This window comes from Artibeus jamaicensis, unplaced genomic scaffold, assembly GCF_021234435.1.
Source record: "Artibeus jamaicensis isolate MK-2021 breed Jamaican fruit bat unplaced genomic scaffold, CSHL_Jam_final contig_354, whole genome shotgun sequence".
Taxonomy (NCBI): Eukaryota; Metazoa; Chordata; class Mammalia; order Chiroptera; family Phyllostomidae; genus Artibeus; species Artibeus jamaicensis.
Window position 1 is genome coordinate 35,893,265 of NW_026521803.1, and position 21,845 is coordinate 35,915,109.

Here is a 21,845-nt window from a genome sequence, read left to right on the forward strand (position 1 = left end):
CAAACACGTTAAGAGTCTTCAAAAAAATTCACTGAAGCTGAACACAGCCCCTGACAACAGTGCCAGCTTGTACTCTGTGATACAGATGGGTTTCTGGAACATTCGCCCAGCAGAGGAAGCCTGGCCTACAAGGGGCCTGCCCTCCACAAGATAATTCCAGTTTTGTCTGTCCCCTGTCATATTGTGTTCCACCAACCCCCAGTTTAGACAGAGTGACAAGGGGGAAACCCAAGGATGTTTGCCTAAAGCATTCACAAGGCACAGACTTCTGCCACCTCCTTCATCTTTTGTTGGCCGCCTTCTCCTCCCAGGGAATGGGGGGGTCTGTTTTGGTTGCTGGTGGCCAAGTGCCCCTTGGGCCGCGCGCCACGTCCTCTGAGGCAGAATGTGGGTGGGTCGGGCGGCACCCAGTGGCAGTGCCTCATCCGCTGTGGCCTCTTTCCCAGACCGGCTCCTGCCTTACGCTCGGTCGGTTTGGCTGGCGGCCGCAGAATCTGGTGCTTGTTTAGAGTGGTAGGTTGGGAAGGGTGAGGAGTGACTTCTAACCCCGGTTCCTCATTTCTAGGGAATTCACAAATCTGTACACTATCTTTTGTTTTTGCTTTAGAAAGTACTAACTCATAAGAGTTGAGGAGGGAAAAACCATCATTTGGCTTTTTTGGTCATCTGTAGTGATTATATTTTCTGAGTCTAATACTGGTTTATAGGGTCTAATAAAAGATTTTTTTTTTAAAGTCATTTAACCCACATTAAAATCTCACATGGCTGTTGAAATCCTATTTGTTTATACGTATCCTGAATTGCTTTACTCCTCCCAATTTTGCGCCCTCCCTCTGGGCGACACATCTGGTCACACTGGGAGACATTTTTGACTGTCCTTTAATGGGGTCAGGCCAGGGATACTGCTCAGCCTTCCGGGGTGCACAGTGTCCCTTTGGATGGTCAGTACTGCCAAGGTCGAGAAACCTTGCTTTCAGGAATGCACACAATTAGAAATGTCACAGAGAATCTGAAACCTCAGGGTAGCCTAGTCAGGAATAAAAGTTGTGTGTCTGGGTGTGTGTGCGTTTTCTAGAATTGCTCAAAGGGGCCTTGCTTAATGAATAAATCGGTGGAGTGTGTGGATTACATAACATAGTATTAAGGTGGTAAAATACATCTCTTTCAAGTTCAAATTAGTGGCAGGGTATCTTTATTTTAACAGAATTTATTTCATAGAACGTTGTTTGCGAGGTCGCTATTGTCATTGGCCTGAATGGAGGGTTTGTTTGCATCATCGGGCAGGGGAAGCTCTCTGGGGGGGGGGGGGGTCTCTGGTAGCTGGGGCAGCCCCAGCTGCGGTCACGTGGCCGAGGACAGGATGGGGTGTCCCTGCTGCTGACCTCACTGTGTCTGTCTTCTGTCACAGAAATGAGGGACTTGGGGAATTTTAGACCCAAGAGGCTACCTCCGCATGTACTCTAACACCTTCCCTTTCGAAATAAACTCCCGCCCGGAGAGGTTAACTGCCCCTTTCTAATCATTCCAACTTGGCTTCCTCCTTGCTGGAGAGCTTAGGGCAAGTGTTGCCTGTTCTGTGAAGCTCTTCCCAGGTGACCATGCGCTCGTTCGTTGTCTTGCCCTGCACTTTGAAACCTTCAAGGTTAATTTTGTAGGTGCTTACCTCTTTAATCCGATTAAACTCACTCTGGGAAGGAGACCATGGAGTAGGCACCTTTGGGTCCCGTAGGGTCCCTAGAATATTTGATGGGTTTCAGGTGCTCAAGAAGCTATCTGTTGACCTGATTTAAATGGAGCACAAGTTTAGTGTGATTGACCCAGGCTTGGCACCCGAAGCCGATTCCTAGATTGCTTGCTGTTCTTCATACTACTGCTCCTTACGTCTTTGACAAGTGTGAGTTCCCTAAGATGGTGGTTGCTGTGGCTATAGATCAAGGTTGGTCTGTTGAGAAGCTGACTCTTTTTTAAAGATTTTACTTATTTATCTTTAGAGGGGAAGGGAAGGAGAGAGGGAGAGAAACATCAATGTATGGTTGCCTTTCGTGCGTCCCCTGCTGGGAACTGGCCTGCAGGGAACCTGCGGCAACCCAGGCATATGCCCTGACTGGGAATTGAACCCCGATTGTCTGGTTCACAGGCCCGTGCTCAATCCACTGAGCTATACCAGCCAGGGCTAGAAGCTGACTCTTGATGGTGTTTCATCTAATATGTGCATTCTTCTGGGGCTTAGGATGCCTTGAGCAGTGTCGTTGTAATTCTTTATGCTTGTGTTTGCCATGTTTGCTTAAATAGCCTTCCTATGGTGAATATTAAATTCCAAGAAAGCCAAAATTAACATACTGGAACAGGAAAAGGACTTCAGGGAAAAACAGGAAGTCTGAATAAAGTATAAGCTTCAGTTAATGACAGTATATCTCGATTCATTAGTTGTGACAAATGTACCATACTAAGTAAAATGTTAATAACAGGGAAACCAATATGGGGTATACGGGAACTCTGTACTTTTTTGCAATAATTCTAGATTGCTTTACAATGATAACTTTACCTAAAATATTGCTGTCATTTCGTTCAAACGATATAGTAGTGAATTTTATTGCTTTTTTTCTTTGAAGCAGACTGCCATGAAGTTGAATTCTGTGTTCGCCTGTGAATTCTCTGCTCAGCGTAGCCACGAAGGTCCCCTTTTCAAAGTGCGCCCAACTTGGTGCGCGCAAGTTTATCCCATGTGATGTGATTTTAATTTCCCTGCCCTTGCCCTGACTCACAGCTAGGTCTGTGGTTAAAAGACTCGACGGAACTTTCAGGTTAAAAAGTTACATCAACAGAAAGTGCATTTGTAGGTGCCAGTCGAAACACTGTTGGCTGGGAGTGCCACCAGCCATGTGCCGAGTGGGACAATGGGACATGTCCCTTTTTTGCAGGGCCTCCAAAGGCATCGAGTGACAGATGTCAATGTCCCCGTAGAGACGGGTGTAATTTGATGCCTTTCAACCTGGATTAAGGAATTTTGGTTTCTGGGTTCATAAAGCCACAAAATACACATAGGGGCCTATTGTATTTGATAAGGTACTAAAAAATGTTACTTTTGTCTTTAAACAAACGTGGCTATATAACGGGAGAAATGAAAAATTAGCATGGATGTTTAGAGTTCTACTTGGAGTTGCTGGTGGGCCCCCTAGGCCCAGGGTCCCCACCCCACTTCGCCACTGGTGTGGCGGTTGGTCAGCGTGAAAGCGCTGGACTTGGAGACGGGAGAACTTGGGTTGAATCAGTCGGGGTCAGTTACCTTAGCTATAAATGGGCATACTAGTCACCCTGAAATTCTGTTGTGAAAATGGAATATGATAATAAAAAATATATAGCTTCTTAGTAACCTTTCCCCCCCTCAAACTCTGGCCTTTTCTTCCATACCTGATTTAAAGGTTGTAGCTCTTCAGGCTATAAACCGCCTTTCCTGCTCCCAAGTTTTTTAAAGCCAGAAAGAGGCCTTAGACACGGGCTTATCTTTCTCATGTTGCATGTGGACTAGAGACGCAGCTGGCCATGGTCTTTCTGTTAAACTCCTCTCCCCCGGCCCAGGCCATCCTCCAAGGCAGTGTTACTCCAGGTTGGCCCGAAGCATCACCCGGGCGCTTGGGAGGGATGCAGAATCTCGGGCCAGGCCCAGATGTACTGAATCAGAGTCTGCTTTTAATTGGACTTCCAGGAGCCTCATGCACGATCAAGTTCAAGTATGGTGGTCTAGTGCTCTCCTCCTTCAGGAGAGGACACAGCTGTGGTTTATCCACAGGGACTGAGCAGGGTCCTTTGCAACAAGTGTATACACCCCTCGCCACCCCCATTCCCCAACCTGCACCCCTCCAGTCTGCCTGTTCCAGCTTCACACCAACCTTCTCCTGTGACGGGCTTGGCCCTGATCTTTGGGGAGCGTCTTTCCTGGTTAGTGCCGCCCTCATCCTTCTGGATTTATCTCTGTTCCCGGGCCTTTATTTCAGGGCTCTGTTCATGCTCGTTTATGTGTTGTATTCAGTTCATTACGCGCTTTTCTTCGTGGATGTTCAGGGCCTTACAATGCTTACCAGTGTGTATACAACCATGTAAGCATTTTGTTGTTGTTACTGTTATTAGCCCCATTGTGTTGCTCTGCTCCTGTGCTAGGGGTGTGTGTGTGTGTGTGTGTGTGTGTGTGTGTAACCGATAGATGACATTAGGCCTCACTGCATACTTAATTAACACCAAACTGGAAATTACTCCTTAAATTGTCCAAAAATCGAATTGGCGAGCTGAAGCGACTACAAGTGGAGTGACGGTTAAGTGGTGAAGTCGTTGTCATCATAAAATCCCTTCCCATCCGATTCAGTGTTTCCTGCCCCTTGACGTTTCGGAAGGTCAGTTGTTTTGGAAAGTGGAAGTAATACTTTTTCTAGATGCAGTGCTGAGGTTTCTTACTCTGGAGTAGAGATTTTAGCTCTGATATTGTGTAGTGTTGGTACATGTACAAGAATGAAAGGTTGGGTTTTTTTTTTTAAGGTAACTTAAAAAAAAACGATGTTAGTTGCATCCAAATTAGTAAATGTTAAAATAATGATGACTGGTAAAAACATTTTTCAAATTCTTTTTGCTTTTTATGTTACTAAATAAAATGCTCCATTTGGTAGTTGATCCATCTGATACATTAAGTCCCGCCAGACTGTCTGAGACAATGACTTGTGGATCGGACCCTAAACACTTGTAGCATCCGAGCAACAAGAACTCTGCACTGCCATTTACAGGGCATCATTAAGCAAAGAGAAAAATGTTTTTAGTATTTAAATTTCTGTCCTAGCAAACCTTAGCCCTGACCTAAGCAAATCTAGTTCAAATCAGCTGCTGTGGAAAAGCCACTGTTTTTACCCACAGAAAATAACCTGTGTCAAAGAACGACTTTTAATTAAAAAAAACAAAACAAAACACAAAACCTGTTTTGAATCTGAAGGGCTGGCTGACCTTATCACTAGGTTCATCATGGTGAGCACCTACCTGCACGTCACCTTTCAGGTACTTGTGCGTTTGCGCAATAGTTACAGGTGATTCACTTCTTCACCCTGAACACCGGCGATAGCGACGGGCAGCTGCTGTCTGGACCACAAGGAGGATGGAGTGGTCGGGATGGGCAGGGTTTCATGGGGTCACCCCAGCCAAAGGAATGAGTGGGCATCTGGATAGGAGGGAATTACTCTTGTAACTTGACAGATACCTGACATTATGTTAACTGGCAAGCAGTTGTGATGTGTGGGAATTGCATGGTGTTGAGCTTCAGTTATTCTTTAAATCGGGTTTCCATCACATGTATCACCGAATGTTTGTTGCATCGAGGGTTTCATAACTATTGTACATTTTTCTGAGAGCCACTTATGTCAGAGTTTTTTAAAGAAGGAAGACGGTGCAAAAAAAGCCCTAGGGAAATGATCAGATGATTTGTGAGACAACATAAAACTCTCCAACCCTCAAAATCTGCCAAGTACATGATGAAAGAAAAGGAAAACAGATCAAAAATAGAAAGTAGGAAAGACAGGAACTCACCATTCTATCAAATAGCCAAATAGATTCTAAGCACCTCAACAGGAGACTTTGGGTTGAGAGTTAGATGAATTGAATCAATATTATTTTATGGGTAGTGAGATATTCTAAGATGATCTACCAAATATATTAAGTAATATAGAATCAATTGTAGTCTCCTCATTTATTATGACCTCTGTTTGTTTCCTGCTATTTAGATCATTAGTCCTCTTTATTAATTGCTAAGGAGCGGATGTGGATTGCACTGGCCACATAGCCTCGCTGCTGCCTAAACAGTCCCGGGCCCGAGGGAGTGAGCGCAGCCTGGCCCTGAGCCTGCGGTGCCCATCACCTCGGTCCACACACAGCGAAGGAGTAACGGAGTTCGAAGACGGATAAATAATACCAGCCACCTGGCAAAAATATTTGGCCTTTCTCAAAATCATGGAAGTTATATTTAGGAGAAATGTTTTTGGTAAAAATACTGGAAAGTTTGTTTTGTAATCATAAGTAGCATGGGTTGTTTTGACTGAGGGAGGGGCGTGGGGGGCAGCTGACAGGGACTGTGGAGTTTGTCAGCTGGGAGGGGACATGAGATGAGTTAATCAGTGCAGAATAAGAATAGAAAACACGTAGGATATAGAATCTGGAAACTTCTGGCTTTCCATTAGTCAGTAGGTGAGACCATGGACAGATGGCGGGAACCACCAGCAATTAAGGAAAGAAAGGAAATTATTGTGCAAAGGGCCCCACACCCATTTCCTGGTGTTCGGGTCCATTTAGTCCTGGGGTTTCCCAATTCCCTCTTCCTTCCTTTTCCACCGGACTTGACCGATGTTTCCCTCAAGTTGAACTGCCTCAGTTTCCTCTGCAAGTTCTGTTGTTTTTTTTCTTCTGTGCCATTCTTCATGCTATGTCTCGGGTTTTCTCTCTCTCTCCCTCTTCCTCTGCCCTGCTTACTTGGTGAGGTCAGACACCAGCTTCGGTATGAAGGCTTCCTTAATCCCTTTCAATCTCGTAATCGTGCGGTGGTTGCAGTGAAGTGACCCCGAGAGGAATCAAAGGGGCCTTCCCCAGGCACCGAGCATGGGTTGAAACTTCCAGGTTAGGTGTGGCTTACGGAGCTCAGTGAAATCAGCTTAAAGGTGACATACCAGTTGGACATAACCAGTGTGCGGGGTTTTGGGGCTGTGTTCACAGGGACACCACCTCCTGTCCCCAGACACAAGTCCATGGGGGACACACACGCCTAAGCAGCAGACATATACTCCACCTTTGCCTGTCATGGCAACTTAGGTGTAGATACCTGGCATTCGGGCTTAAGATTTGTGGGCAGAGAGAGGCCAGGTAAGAGAAGAGGCAAGAGGACGGGAGGCATTACGTGTGTGTGTTTGGGCCTTGCGGCCGCCTCTCTTTAACCTAACTAGGCGCATGCACAGCACTGACAAGCCTGCAGGAAGCAATGGCCTCCCCACCGGTGCGTCTCCGTAGGTGACAGGTCATCACAGGGCCACGGAGCTGCACCGTGATGGATTCCGGGTGATCCCCAGGTACAGTCCCCCCCGTGCACCCATCCCCTTGTCCTCCCCACCGAGAAACACTGCAGCTCTGCCATCTACCTCCTTCTCTTGGAGCTTTAGCCTGTAGTTGTTTGCAAAGAAGAGAAATGGTTGGAAATAGTTCCACCAGAAAGCGAAATTGAAGTCCTCGAAAATATGAGAATACCTGGAAATTTTAACTAGTCCAACCAGTTTATTTCTTAATGATACCAAGCAGCTGATGGCCAGTGACCTCGGAACAGAGAGATTATCCCATTTTGACCAGCGAGAAGCAGAGTGCCATGCAGGAAAAAAAAAAACAACCACCAAATATCCCAGTTGAAAGATTATTCTGGGAATTAGAAATACTGCCTGTTTATAGCCAGTGCTGAACCTTGACTATGAACTGTGACTCATAGTTCTGGGGTAGTACTTTCTTCTGCCCTGAAGAATGGGTCAAGTACGTTAGGGCTATTGGGCATACACATTAGGGGTTGGGGACACTGTCCCAGGATTGTTTTTCTGATGCAATAGGAAAATATTAAGGTACAACTGACCCTTGAGTAACTCAGGGGTTAGAGGCATGGACCCCCAAGTAGTTGAAAAACTGCTTGTAACTTCTGACTCCCCCCTAAACTTCACTGCTAATAGCTTACTAGCAGTTAAATAAAAGAAGTTTCATTTAGTTGATTAAATATGTGTTAATCAGCCGTTTATGTTATGGGTAACATCATTATGTTATGGGTAACATAAACAGCTGATTAACACATACTTTGTACGGTATGTGTATTGTATGCTGTATCCTTAAAATAACACAAGCTAGAGTAAAGGAATGTCACGCCCTGGCTGGTGCGGCTCAGTGGATTAAGTGCCAGCCTGCAAACCAAAGGGTCGCTGGTTTGATTCACAGTTAGGGCACACGCCTGGGTTGCGGGCCAGGTTCCCAGTAGGGGGTCACATGAGAGGCAACCACACACTGATGTTTCTCTCCCTTTCTTTCTCTCTCCCTTCCCCTCTGAAAATAAATAAAATCTTTAAAAAGAAAATCCTAAGGAAAATATATTCACAGTAGTTTTTGAAAAAAACTCCCCGTTGTATAAATGGGCCCACACAGTTTGAACCCCAGCTGTTCGAGGGTCAGTGGTACTCAGGTCACTAGTCTTGCACAGAACCAGCCAGTAGATTCTAGGAGACTTGACAGCTTAGGGCCCCTGAATTTAGTATCACCTTTGTAACTTCTCTTGCCACCAGCAGTGCCCACGTCCACCCCCCGGTGATGTTCTGGGGGCACAGCCACAGGTGGGACCCTGCCTTTGTTACACTGTCACGGACGCTGGTGTCTGACACCAGGCTGCCTGCCAGGCCCCATGGACTGCGCTGCAGGGTGTCCCTGTGAGGCAGAGCCGTGGTCCCTCCCTCGGAAGTGCCCGCAGCCTAACAAGAAGGGCTGTATACTTCCACACCAGTTTCAGAGACCCTTGGGAGTGTTACACGGTTTCTGCCACCAAGGAGTCCCTCTTATAATGGGGGTCTAAGAGTAATAATTTATGTACCGAGATTTACTGGGGAGAATATTTGGGAGGGAGGGGAAGAAAAAATCAAATCTAGAATGTGTTAAAAATTTCTCTTTGGTATCCGTTCTTACAGGGACTGAGGGGAGCAACCCAAATAGAAGCATTTGCTTTACCTAACAGACCGACACATTTGGTTGTTCACTTATGCGTCAGAGCTGCTAAAATTTGTCCTGTAAGTAGGTTGAGCTTCCTTCTCTGCTCGTTGTCATTGGATCTAAAAGTGGAAATGGGAGTCCGCACTCTTTCTAGATCATAAAAATAATTCTAAATTGTAGAGCATAAGTGAATGTGATTTTATTTGGGTTTCCCAGGCCACATTGGGGCCGTTTAAACCCTGTCAAGGTACCTTTGCTTCTTGCCTCACACACTTTTCTAGTTGGGTCAGAGGCACCTGCTCTGGGGTGATAAGCAGACCCTCTTAATGTGCCTTCAGCATCAGTTTTTAAGAGTGTCTGTCTGAGGCCACCACGTAGACAAGGGCGCTCCCTGCCGTGGTACATTGTCGAAATGGGGACAGTGGGTCCGGAATGAGTCGTTCTTCGGTCACCGGAGCGTCCCACGTCCACCTGTCCCGAAGCTGCATCTCAGCTGTGTTAGGTCACATTCTTGCATTAATTAGCAAGTTCCCTCTCGTGACAGAGGAGGGAAACTCGGTTGACTGAGGCTCTGTGGCGCCCCACGTTTGGAACACTGTGCTGACAACGGAAGTTCTAATACTCAGCCCAGAGGTACACTGATTGCAGCCTTTATTCTGGTGGTGACATTTTTTTAAACCTGTGTAGAAATCCAGCCACTTTTCCCAAAACGTGAAATGCAGGGTGAAAACCTTATTGTGATAAGGGAGAGGATGCCGTTGTTTTAAACGTGGCCTGTACTAAGGAAATGGTGACGGCTCTTCCTGCTTTCGCTACTGGGCGAGTCCCCTGCTCGGAGAAGGCCGGCTGGTGGATTGATTCGTTCCATTGCTTATTCGCATGGTGGCTCTTACAATGATCATCTTAGGCACTTTTCTGTCTTGTTCTTTATAGAAATTCAAAATATTGTAGAACATATTACCTAGAAAGGGAATGTTGTCTTCATTATTCAAAAGATGAAAAATCAAGGAATAGACGATGTATCGTAAGACATTAGAAAAAGAACAACTAAATAGACAAAAAAGTGAGGAAGGAGGAATTAAGAAATAAAGATAAAAGATAAAATTAGTAAAACAAAATAAAATTTAAAAGATAAATAAAACCAGTAGCTAGTTATTTGACAGGACCAATAAAATAAGCTTCCATTCTAACAGGAAAAAAAGAGCAAAAATAAATAATAGGAATAAGAAAGGAGACGTGGGGAGATTCATCAACTTTCTAGGAAAATGCCATGGCAACACATTTGAAAATGTAGGGATGACTTCTCAGTAAAATACAAATTATCGAAGTTGATCCAAGAAGCTTGGAGACCTTGAAGAGGCCAGTTGCCGTAGAAGAGGTAGGAAATGTGATGAAAAGTCACCATTGAAAACGGCCCCAGGACCCCGTGGGGTTCCAGCGGAATTTTATCTAACCTTTAAAAAACAGAAAATTTAACCTTTAAAAAACAGTGTTATTTGTACTCTTCTAGGACATAGTAAAAGATGAAGCGTTTTCTAGTTCATTTTCTAAAACTAGCAGAATTTTAATACCTGATAAATTTTAAAGAAAACTATAGACCAATTATTAATCATGAAAGTCAGTGCAAAAACTTAAAATCATTCCCCGACAGGTGTCCTCTCGAGTGCATCAAAAAGCCAGGGCACTAAAATGAATAGTTTATTCTAGTAATACGAGGATGATTCACTGTTAGGAAGTCTCATCCCCACCGGCCATTGTTCTGCCGCAGCCTACTAAAGGAGGGAAGTTTCTGATACTCCACAGAGGCTGGGTAGCCATCTGATAAAGTTAAGCAGCTAATCCTAATGCATTATAATCTAAAAACATCACCCTGACAATACACCTCCTGAAAGGCAAACCACTAAAATTATTTCAATTATAAATAGGAAGTATGCAAGGACTTCTTCTTTTATAATTATTTAACATTGTCTTAAAGGCCCTAGAGAATGCAGCAAGACAGTGAAATGTTTGTCTAGAAAAACTCAGAGCCTCTCACAAAAAAGAATCCAAAATTAATAGGAAAATTTGCCAAGGTCGCTAGATAAAAAAGAAGTCTTTAGAAATTATCATCTTTTCTTTGTTTTGACAATGAGCACTTGGAAATGGAAGTTGAATATTCCTTTTCTCAACAGCAGCAAATGTCCTAGGAGGGAAAAAATTGAACAAGTATGGGACCTGTGTCCCTCTTAGTGAAAGATACGAAATTCAAAAATATAACACATATAGGGTATTCCAAAATTAATACTTGTATTGCGATCCCATTTTAAATTTCCAAAGTAGTGGGCTTTCTCTTTGTCCCTTTGGAACTGAATAAAATCATCCTGAAGTTTATATACAAAAATAAGTGCGTAACACGCTTGAGAAGAGCCATGTGAATACGGAAAAGAAAACCAGCGAGGGCAGACCTGGCTTGCAAGTGATCAGAACATGCTAACAGAGGTGGTACTGATGAAGGATTCCACAAGCAGTTCAATAGAACAGAGCAGAGGACCCAGGGCTGTGTTTCACTAAGAGTAGCTGATAGATAATAAGATGATCAGTTCAGTACTGTTGAGAAAATACTGGCCTAACCAACTCTACAAGCAGTGGGGAGGGGGACAGAGCTCTGTCTTACGTTATAACCAGAAATAAATCCCAGAATCTTCCAGCGTGAACGAGCAATTCAAATTTGCCAGAAAGTACAAGAAACTACTTGGATACTCTTGGGGGACAGTGGCACTTTGGGGAGGGGTACTTAGAAAATGTATAATAGACAAGGTGTACATTCTATAATATTAATAATGTACAAATTGGCAAGAAAAACACAGCTCAGGGAAAACAGACAAAATATGCAACTCAACTGAGAGCAAGGGCAGACGGCCAGCAAACCTATGAAAAGTACTTCTCGTTTGCTAGGAACATGCGGATTAAAACAACAATGAAACATTATTTAAAAGCCACCAGAGTGGTAGAGCTAGAGACAAATGCATGTAGTCGAAACAGTACTCTGATAATATTGATGAAAATGTGATTTTTTTCATCACATTCTCACATTTAATTTTAATATGGCGGTGCATATTAAAATTAAAAATTAATACACCTTTTCACTAAGTAGCCTTTCTCCTGGATATCTGTCTTCGAGAAACAAAAGTGTGCCTGCAGGCAAAGTCATCTCATTTCTGTTCACCCCTGTAGTGACAAAACACTGAATGTGTAAATGCCCACCAGCTGAAAAATGGCTACGGTGTGGAATATCTGTACCGGGTCTCACTGTGGAGCCAGTGAACAGAAGGAGTCGGAGATCGGTGGGAGTGGTTTGGAGAAACCAATGCGTGGGCAGTAAGGTGCAGGAAAGTGTGTGATATCCAGTGTGAAACAAAGAGCCAGTCTCCCGGGATTTGCCTGTGTGTGTGTGTGTGTGTGTGTGTGTGTGTGTGTGTGTAGCTGGGAGCATGCAGGAAAAGATGAAAGCTCTCTCTAAATTCAGAGGGGTGGGGGTGGGGTTGACATGCATGATGGGGTGGGTGATACCTAAGCCTCCTCCTCTTCCTCCCACCCCAAATGTGAAAGCCTTCTCTGTGTTAACTCTACTCCCTGCGTCTCCTATGGAGGCAGCTTCATGGCTGTGTGGTTTGCAGTGAAAACCCCTGGCTCCTCGTCTCAGACCTCTCTGCTTCTCTCTTCCTTTCACGTGCCGGCCTGTGCTTGTTTCGATGCCCTGATAATCCTCTCAGATTTTATGGAGGTATTCATTATGCATATTTAAGATTCTTCTCTTTCCAACTCTGTTTGCACACTCCTCTTGCTGCCCATGCCCCGCCCCCATCCCCCTTCACGGCCCTGGTCTTTTCACTGTTGGCCATCCTCGGTTGCCTCCGGTCTTTCTTTTGATGTCTCCTGTTCCCCCTTTCTCTCCGGGAGAACCTGTCACTGTGCTTGTCAGGTTGCAGCCACGGGTAGGGGCTGAGCTGGGCCAGCAGTGGCCCTCCACGTGGCTCCTGCATGTCCCTCCTGGCTGCCTTTAGATGCCTGTACTTCCAGTCTTCGCACCACACTCCTGCTTTCACCTGCATGATGAAGGGAGCAGCAGGAAAAGCTAGAGGAAGGGATGTTTCCTGATTAGTCACCCTGGTTGTTGCCCCCAGGTCTCCCCAGCCCCTTGCATCGCTTGACTTGAACTTCTGGCACCTAGAGAATACTTCCACTCCTCCAGTGGTTCTCCCCTGCCCACGTGGGGGCTCTGGTTTTGTTTTTCCCTCCATCCAACCCATCCCGTGTCTGTTCACTGATGACAGTCTTTCCCACTTCCCCAGGACTTGATGGGTGTGGCGTTCAGTCTGGATGGAAGAGGCATGGTAGAAATGTGCACTCAGAGGGCCGTGTGAATATAAGCTTCTCTAAGCCTCGGCTTTCTCACCTGTAGAGCAGGGGCAGCCACAGTACCTGTCCACGGGGTTGTGGTGAAAATGATAGTAAATAATGCTCTCAGAGGGCCTAGAACAGTGGCAGCTCCGTACGGGCAGACCTCGGAGACCTTGCTGGCTCGGTGCCGGACCACCACAGTGAAGCGAGTCGGAATCATTGTGGTGCTGGAGGGTCTTGCCTTCAGTTTATAAAAACCTCAACATCTGTGAAGCTCAGTAAAGCAAAGTGCAGCGAAAATGTATTCTTGCACTAAGAAATTCATCCAGGTTAGCTTCCGCTGACTTCAAAAATGGATCATAGTAGACATACTAGATTGCAACATGGTGTTTTCCTCCTGGTTAGACACTAATGTACCTACTCTCTCTCTGCCACGATGTTTTGTAAGCACTGCAGTGTTTATGGATATATCTACATGCAGATGTTTCTGTAGATAAATTCCTACAGTTGAACTCCTGGATGAAAGAACGTCAACATATACAATGTTCGTCGATATTGGGAAGTTGCCCTCCTGAGTATAACGCCAGGTTCCGCTGCTTGAACAGCAGTTTTTCCCATGCTCTGCATTACTCCATTTTTATCAGTCTTTTAATCTTTGCCATTCTGAAAGGTAAAAATATCGTATTTTATGCCTTGAATCGGTGAGGCTGAGAATCTCTTTATACAGTTGTATTTTCTCTTTTCTGAAGTGCTAATTCACACCCTCTGCCCATTCTTCCTTTGAGTTGTGAATTTATTGATTTGTAAGACTTCTTTGTAAATAGTATTTTTCTCACTTAGCTTACTGTTCTTTTTGTATAGAAGCTTTAAATGTAAACATTGGGCTTTTAAATATGCCTCTCCTCTGGTATCTTGAAAAGCAAACAACTACTTATGGCATTATACGAGTATATTGATATTTATGTTAAATATAAGAAGGGGGTTCCCCCCTTCAATTGTGAAAGTTATACATACATAGTGTTTAAATCAGGAAAAAGCTACAAGAAAAAAGCTACCAGCAACAGAAGGAGAATCACTCTTACCATTTGGCATTTTCCTCTTAGCCGTCTTCTGGTAGGGAATGTGTATTTTTAAATAATTTGCATCATAAGTAGACTTTTATAGCCCATTTTTGCCAGTTAACAGTCTCATGTATGCTCTGCAACATTCCATTTTCTCAGTTTACAATATCTGATTTACTTGTCTTCTGTTTAAATTTCCAGTGTTTGCTATAAGAGAGCAAATGTGCAGTGACTGTGTAATTTTTTTTTAAGTTGGATTGGCCCATGCGGTTTAGTTGGTGTGAGTGTTGCCCTGTAACCGAAAAGTTGTGAGTTCGATTCCCAGTCAGTGCACATACCTGGGTTGTGGGTTCAATCCCCTATCTGTATGCATGCGGAAGGCATGCAATTGATGCTTCTCTCTCACATTGATGTTTCTCTTTCTCCCTTCCTCTCTCTCTAAAAGCCATGAGAAAACAATGTGTCCTCAGGTAAGGATTTAAAAAAAAAAGTTGGATTATGTTTTTATGATACCTGCCTGGAAATGGGATTCCTAAATTCAGCAATATTGGGATTTAAATACTTCGGGGGCATATTACCAATTGGCTTTCCTAAAGTGTGGTACCAGTTGATGTTCCCATCAGCGCGAAGGAACTTACGGCCTCGCCCTCAAGAGAGCCACCTGGAGAAGGTCTGGGAGAGATGCCTTCAGAAAAAACGCCCAGCCAGGATGGTGCCGGGATGAGGAGTTCAGAGGTTAGAGGAGGAGCCAGTGGGGTGGGGAGGGGCTTGTGATGGGAGGAGCTGTGAGGAGCAGAGCCAGCAGGAGGAGGAGCCTGGGCTGTTCGGGCTGCCTGGATGAATTTGCATTTTATGCTTCAGGCTGTAGAAAGCCAGCAGAGAGTCGCCAGAAAAGGAGTGGTTTGGTGTGACTGTTGTGGCAGGTGAGTGTCTGTCCCGGAGGCTGTTGCCCAGGTCTGGGTCAGAGAGGAGAGTTTGCACACTTGGATGGTGACATCCAGGCTGGAGAAAAGAGCAGGGTTTGTATGTTGGTTGGTTGGTTGGTTGGTCACTGAGTACTTTGGGCCTATTGATAGACTGGCTGCCTGAGGAATAGGGAGAAAAACCAGACAGAGGAAATTCCAACTTGAACAGTGGGGGTGAGCTGGGGAGCAGGTGCCGTGGCAGAATCAGAAGCTGGTCTTAGGTCTCCAAGGTCTCCAAGGTCTCCAACTGGACACGTGAAGGAGATGATGGACAATGAGGATGGACCTGAAGGGGAAAGGTCAGGCTTGGGTATGGCCAAAGGGACTGGCTGGGATCAGGAGAACTGAGGTGGTTCTTCCAAGTGACAGTGTAAGTGCCCTAAAATGACTGCAGGTCAGGAACACAGCTGTTTCAGAAATTAAGGAGCTGTCTGGGAGCTGTGAGTTTTTCATGGTTGAAGACACAGGTCACTGGGTCTTGGCTGGTATCTTGAGCAGAGTGGGTGCGTGACTGTGTTCACTGACTGATGTTTACAGATGCAAGAGACCTCCCCCCTCCTTGATGAGAAAATTTCCTTTTCAGATGTTTTGATAAAGTCACTTAATTGTGTCCACCTGTGAGGCACGTGCACCGCGCCTTGTCCTTTTCTGTGAGGCATCAGAAGAAAGGGCTAACCCATGATAGGACTTGGTGCATGACCTTGTAAGGACACTCAAGACTTTGTGCTGCGATCAGCAAGCCTCGCCTGTGTTATGTAAGGACTTGTGACCGTGTTATGTCACCTTTGTTTCGTTCAATGTGTTCCTCCCTCTCCCACTGTCCTCTTTCCTCTGTTCTTCTTCTACTGTAGCTGGTTCGAACAAAACGGAAAAACTTGGGTCCCCCTGCCATCACCGGCTTTTGAACTCTTCATTTGGTTACTCATTTTTCCCAAATAAGTGACAATACATTCTTAGTGATCTTCAAATTGCGGGGTTTTTTTCTGATGATAAAGGAATTAGACATCGGAAAAGATGAAGCAGTGATCCGCCTGTAATCCAAATAGACAGAAAAAGAGAGAGTAATGGGTTACTATGGTCCTTTGCCTACATTTATGTATGCATATGGAAATACATACATATGGAAATACATACATATGTATATATAAATAGCTTATATATTTGGGATAAGACTCTAATCTTATTTAGAATGGTGCCATTTAGCCAATACTTTATGGTGCCATTTTATGATAACTTGTGATATTTCTAGAAACATGATTTTTGAAGGCTGCAGATTATGAGTGAACTCATGATGACTTCTAAAGGAAAAAAATCTTGAGATGATCTAAGTAATCAACAAATCCTACCAAGATTAAAGACAAAAGCAAACAACATATAAATACTGATACGTTTTTGAGGTACTACTCTGAAGTTCAAATTTTGTGTTAAGACCTTAATTTGAGTAAAGTCAGCTCAGCACTTTTCTTTTTCCCTTTGCTTATGTCAACTTAAAACTTGACTACCTTTTACGTCCTTCCTCTGCCTTCCCTTGGGACGTGCTGATCTCACGTGACCCTTTGTGGCATTTCATAAAATCCCACCTTACGGGCCGTCCCAAATTTGTAAGTGGGGTAAATACTCACAAGATGGGCATTTAATGGTCAGCAATGTAGAATTAAAGAATCGCTGTGAATTTTTAGCACTATTTTGAAATTGAATTTAGGAAAAAAGTAATCCCCAGGGGATGTAAGTAAGAACAGAAGCAGCTTTTCCTCGTGTCTCGCTTCGGGCAGACCCACCCCCTGTCATTCCTAGGTGTGCCTTCCTCGGCCGCCCTCCCCGGTGAAAACCACGGGGAGTTCCAGGAAAGGCTCCCAGCCCTTCCCCTCCCTCTGCTAACTGCACTCCGCCCACATCGTGAAGCTGGCGTGTCTGCCTCCGGACACCTGTACCCTCCTGTTCATCAAAGGACGAGGCCGTATTGCTTGGAAGACTTTTCCCTTCAGCCTTTACGTAGCCCTCAGCCCTTGACACCCCGGGCTCCATGTGGCCCTCCTTTCCGCTCTGACCAGCTTTTTCTCCTGCCTTCTTCCCCAGAACTCTACCCCCATTTCCTTACATTTGCTTTTATTTTGGTAATCTCGTCATGTCTGCTCTTGCCTTGATGGAGATTAAGACTCACAAGCTCTAAAAATGTATACATCAGAAATACGTAATATTTCAAAATTGGGCTGTGTTCCATGTAGTCTTACAGTTCACAATTCTGAGCAGTGTGTTCCTGTTTTAAAATAACCCTTGAGGACATGACATGCAGATATCTGTCATTGATTGTCTCTCTGGTTGGTCATCAAGGTTGCTTACAGTTTCTTACTTTTGGTTCTGTAAGGAATGTCCTGGTTTCTATTGCTCAGCTCTGTCACTGATTGTTCCCTTGGGAAAGATTCCTTGGATGAGAATTATTAAATCAAAGGGGATGGCTGTGCTTAGACCTCTAGATTGTCTATAGACTATCTAGTTCCCTCTCAACGATACCCTTTTTAAAGCCTTTATTGCAACACATCCCCAGCAGGTTTCCTTGTTTTCGGTTTCTGTGAAGTCTAACCCCAGGGACCTTGGAAACTACAGCACATCCGTGTCTGGGGCACCCCCGTGTCTGTATCCAGCCGGCCTCCCCACCGTCCTCCTGGGCCCCCTGACTTGTGGGGGGTGCTGCAGTGTCCCGCCCGCTGCCGGTGCTCTGAGTCCGTGGCACCCTCTGCCTCCCACTTCCCTGCCGCGCAGCTTCTCTGGCTCACCCAGCTCTGCTTCCTTTTGCTCTGCAGCTGTTCTGGACTTTGATTTTCTTGACTCAGTCTCGAATCCCCGTCCCACTCTCAGCCTACGACCTTGTCTTCTAGGTCTCTGGAAGAGCAAATCAAAACAACAGTCCTCACTTGGGGCAGTATTATAAACTGCCCTTCCCTCTACCTAGTTCCTGACCCGTCTGCCACAGCAACTGACCTCTCTCCAGATGGCGTCAGAAGTGCTTCCAGCCCTTCCCCAAGGCCACCAGTGACTTCATTCCACGCCAAGTCCAGTGGGTCTCAACTGGGGCATCTTTGCCTCCCGGGGATATTTAGCAATGTCTAGAGGTAGTGTTTGGTTCTCACATCTGAGGAGAGCTACTCCCTAGGGGGTAGAGGCCAGGACGCTGCTAACCGTCCTACCGTACTGCACAGAACAGCCCCTCCCCCCCGCCCCAGCCAGGAACCAGCACCCCCCCCCCCCAGTAGAGCCCTGGTTAAGAACGCCTGTTGTACACCCACTCTCAGACCTTGGCTCTATTCCACCGGTTACCCAGTGTCTGCGCTCTCGTCCCCTGTCAGTCCAGCTGCCGGGTGGAACGGCTGTTCTTCTTCAGCCACGTTGGATCTGAGAGGTTTCAGGACACCCTCAGTTAACAGCACAGTGGGAGCAGGGAGGGAGCACTGCATCGGGCCAAGTGTCTGTGTTGAAGCTACTTCAGCCTCCGCTCCTGGATCGTGGTGCTGCTTGGGCTGGGTCCTAACTTCCTCTGGACAGAGGGACTGGAAGTAAGGCTCCTACTATTCCTGCCATCGCTAGCATCTCTTAATTCAGTGTTGAGATTGCTGTTGACTACGTTTGGTTGCATTTTAGTGGAGATGGGGCAGAAGCTGATTTCCTTGAGTTGGGGAGAAAGATGTAGTTCCCGTGGAAGCGGAGGGACACCACGTGGTCAGTAAGTCTGATTGTTAATGGTGGCAGCAAAATGGTAGTTGGAAAGGTCAAGTGTAGGCTCTTCTTCCAGAATAAGGTTTTTCTATGCACTATTCAAGGCAGAACAGTGGAGATTATGGGGGGGGTGTGCATATTAAAATGAAATGTTTGCAGAGAAATGATTATTAATCAGGAATCTGAATTCTCATCTTTATTTTTATATTAATACTTAGAATGAAATGACCTTTTAATTAGCATAGTAGTTTGCTAGGACGACCATAACAAAGTGCTGCAGATTAAGTGGCTTAAAAACCAGCAATTCATTTTCTCCCGTTTTGGAGGCTAGAATACGAGATGCAAGTGTCTGCGGGGTTGACTTCTTCTGAGGCCGCTCTCCTGGGTTTGCCCGGGCAGCCTTCTCCCTGTCTCGGCCTCCTCCGTCTCCGGGTACGTGGTCGGCCCCTGTACCCGTCTGTGTCCAACCCACTTTAGCAGCCTCGTTTTAACTCAGTTACCTCTTTAAAACCTCTGTCTCCAAGTAAAGCTGCATTTTGAAATACTAGGGTTAGGACTTCAACGTAAGAATTTTGGAGGGGCACAGTTCAGCCTCTAAAAGTTGGGTGATATTTGATGTGAAGTCTGGGTGTGTTTTATCTTTTAAGAGAACGGGAAAATTATTAAATTACGTATTCGGCCTGTTTAGATATATTTTCTGATAGTGTATTGTGGTTCTTATTTTTTTTAACCTCCAGCCGATATGTGAATGTGAAATGGCTTAATTTATAGCTTTAGATGATAGTCAAAGAAGATGGAGTTTCTGCCCTTATATTTAGATTGTTTAGCACTTGCGTGTCCTAACCTGCTGACTGCTAAAAACGCGAGGTATTTTCGTTTGGAGAGTTCCAGTGTAAATGGTTGTACCTGCCAGCCTCGGAGGACTGTCTGTCTCTGAGGGTGCATTTGGGAATGGTGGGGTTTCTAGCAGTAACCCAGTGCCGACTTCCTCCACCAAGACGTCACTGAACCTCCCAGCCACCAGAGGGCACTGGCTCCCCTGGCAGTGTCCGTCATCCCAGCACCTCTGGGAATCCCAGCCTATTGTCCAGCCTGCCCCTGGGAACTCGAAAGTCTAGTTTAGCGTTTCCCAGCTGACATGCCAGGAACACTTAATGAGCGAGCACGCCGCCACCTTGGAGTTCACGTGGAAAGTTACCTTTTTGCCGTCAGTGGGAACACTTCCTGTTTCAGCCACACCTGCTGGGGCTGTATAGTGGGGCTTGACTCACTTCAGGCAAGATCAAAGAGGCACAGGTTAGTGCCAGTCTCAAGCCAGAGGAAGAGCACACATTTAACTTGGCCCTGGGGGAATCGAGGGTGGTCAGTTCCGTAAACTGGACGCCCCCCTCACCCCCCCGGAGTGGCCCCCTGAGTGGGCCTCAGGGCCCTTGACCTATGCCTGAAGACAACCCACATCTGAGAATGGCTTTCACCTGGAGATGATGAATTTACAGGGCGCTGCCGTCTCTCCAGTGACATAAATCCCCCATCAGTTCAGTTTGGTGTTGTAGTTTGCATCCTTGTTACCATCGTCAGCCTTTTCCCCCCTCCCAGACTTTAAGCTCTTTCAGGGCCAGCAGGTCGTATTGTCCAGCCTGCCTGGTCTGGGGCCTCGAATGCAGGGACTGGAGAGAAGCCGAGTTCCTGTGACAGGTGAAGGTCGGACCCAAGTGCCTCTCTTCCTGGAAACCTCCATCCAGCTTTAAAGAAGCAAGCGGCCCAGCCCCAAGCTACAGTTACTTACAGAACCATGGGCACTCGGGTGATTGCCTGTCCTGTTAGGTCCGTCCATTTACCTTTGTACCCATCACGAGCTGTCATTTACAGAAGCCGTGCTGCAGGTTACCACGCTGCTGCAGGTGCGGCCCTTTCAGCTCCAGGCAGAGCCGGGTGGGGTTACTGAACCCTACGGTAGGGGTGGAGCTTGACTCAACTCCTTTTCCACCAACGAGCATTTCTTTCTGGCTGTCATCAAAGTGACTCATCAGTATAAACAGCCAGCCGGGTGCATTCCTCCTGAGTTGTGTTAAAACTTGCTGGTGGACCATCGGAGGGGTGTGTGGGCCTCGATTCCACACAGGAAAGGTGAAGACAGGCCGGGAGCCTGAGGGTCGTTTCCCAGCTGTGCCGGGGTGACAGTAGCCCAGTCTGACGCTTCGGGAGGGAGAGTGGCTTGTGTTCTGTGAGCCTGGAGGACACGCAGAGGTAAGAACAAAGATACCAGTGTGTGTTTATTATAGGAATGTGTAACGCCTGGTGTTGACTGGCCTGGAGCTGGAGTTTGGTGTAGTGCGGTTTTTATATCAGTGGTGTTATTCTGGCCCACACCAAGACTTTTCTTTATGAATGACTTCTGTTTGGTGTTTGCGGCTAGTTGCAATGGACCAGCTTTGCTCTCCTGTGTAAAGACGGGATGAGAGCAAAGAATGAGACTTGAAAAGAGTTGGCCTCTGAAGTCTCCTGGTTTCTCTACCCTCTGCTTCTCACTTCTCTGTCTGGACTGTTTAGAAACATGTGCACTTCTTATTCAGAAACTGAAAGCACAATGGATACTTTTGTTTTTGAAATCATGGACAATGTAGACCACTTAAGTTCCGGGAATTTTGTTCTCTGATTTAGGAATCACGGGTTTGGGAGGAAACAATTGTGTTTTTCTTCCTGTTCTGTTTGGGTCTCTCTCTCTCTCTCTCTTTTTTAAAAAATGTTTTTTTCCCTTTCACTTTTTAAAAAAGATTTTATTTATTTTTAGAGAGAAGGGAAGGGAGGGAGAAAGAGAGGGAGAGAAACATCAATGCGTGGGTTGCCTCTCGCAGAACCCCAACTGGGGACCTGGCCTGCAATCCAGGCATGTGCCCTGAGTGGGAATCGAACTGGCAACCTTTCGGTTCTCAGGCCTGCACTCAGTCACCTGAGCCACTCCATCCAGAGCTGGGTCTCTCTT

The 21,845-nt window shown here is 45.9% G+C and overlaps 1 protein-coding gene and 1 long non-coding RNA gene across 6 annotated transcripts in view; one reads left to right on the top strand and one right to left on the bottom strand.

Moving 5' to 3' along the window:
• Positions 1-21,845, top strand: part of NEDD4L (NEDD4 like E3 ubiquitin protein ligase) — a 289,989-nt gene that overhangs the window by 110,133 nt on the left and 158,011 nt on the right. Inside the window, exon 1 of one of the 5 annotated variants that reach the window (XM_053664200.1) lies at positions 15,066-15,109. The exons of the other annotated variants lie outside the window; for them this stretch is intronic. The gene's annotated coding sequence lies outside the window, so the exon portion shown is untranslated. Of the gene's footprint in view, positions 1-15,065; positions 15,110-21,845 lie in introns of those variants that run through there. 5 annotated transcript variants of the gene reach the window in all.
• On the bottom strand, positions 15,891-20,694 carry LOC128627237 (uncharacterized). Its single transcript, XR_008391392.1, has 3 exons — positions 20,649-20,694; positions 17,926-18,031; positions 15,891-16,182 (listed from the first exon to the last, which is right to left on the bottom strand). It is a non-coding gene; the product is annotated as an uncharacterized LOC128627237 (long non-coding RNA).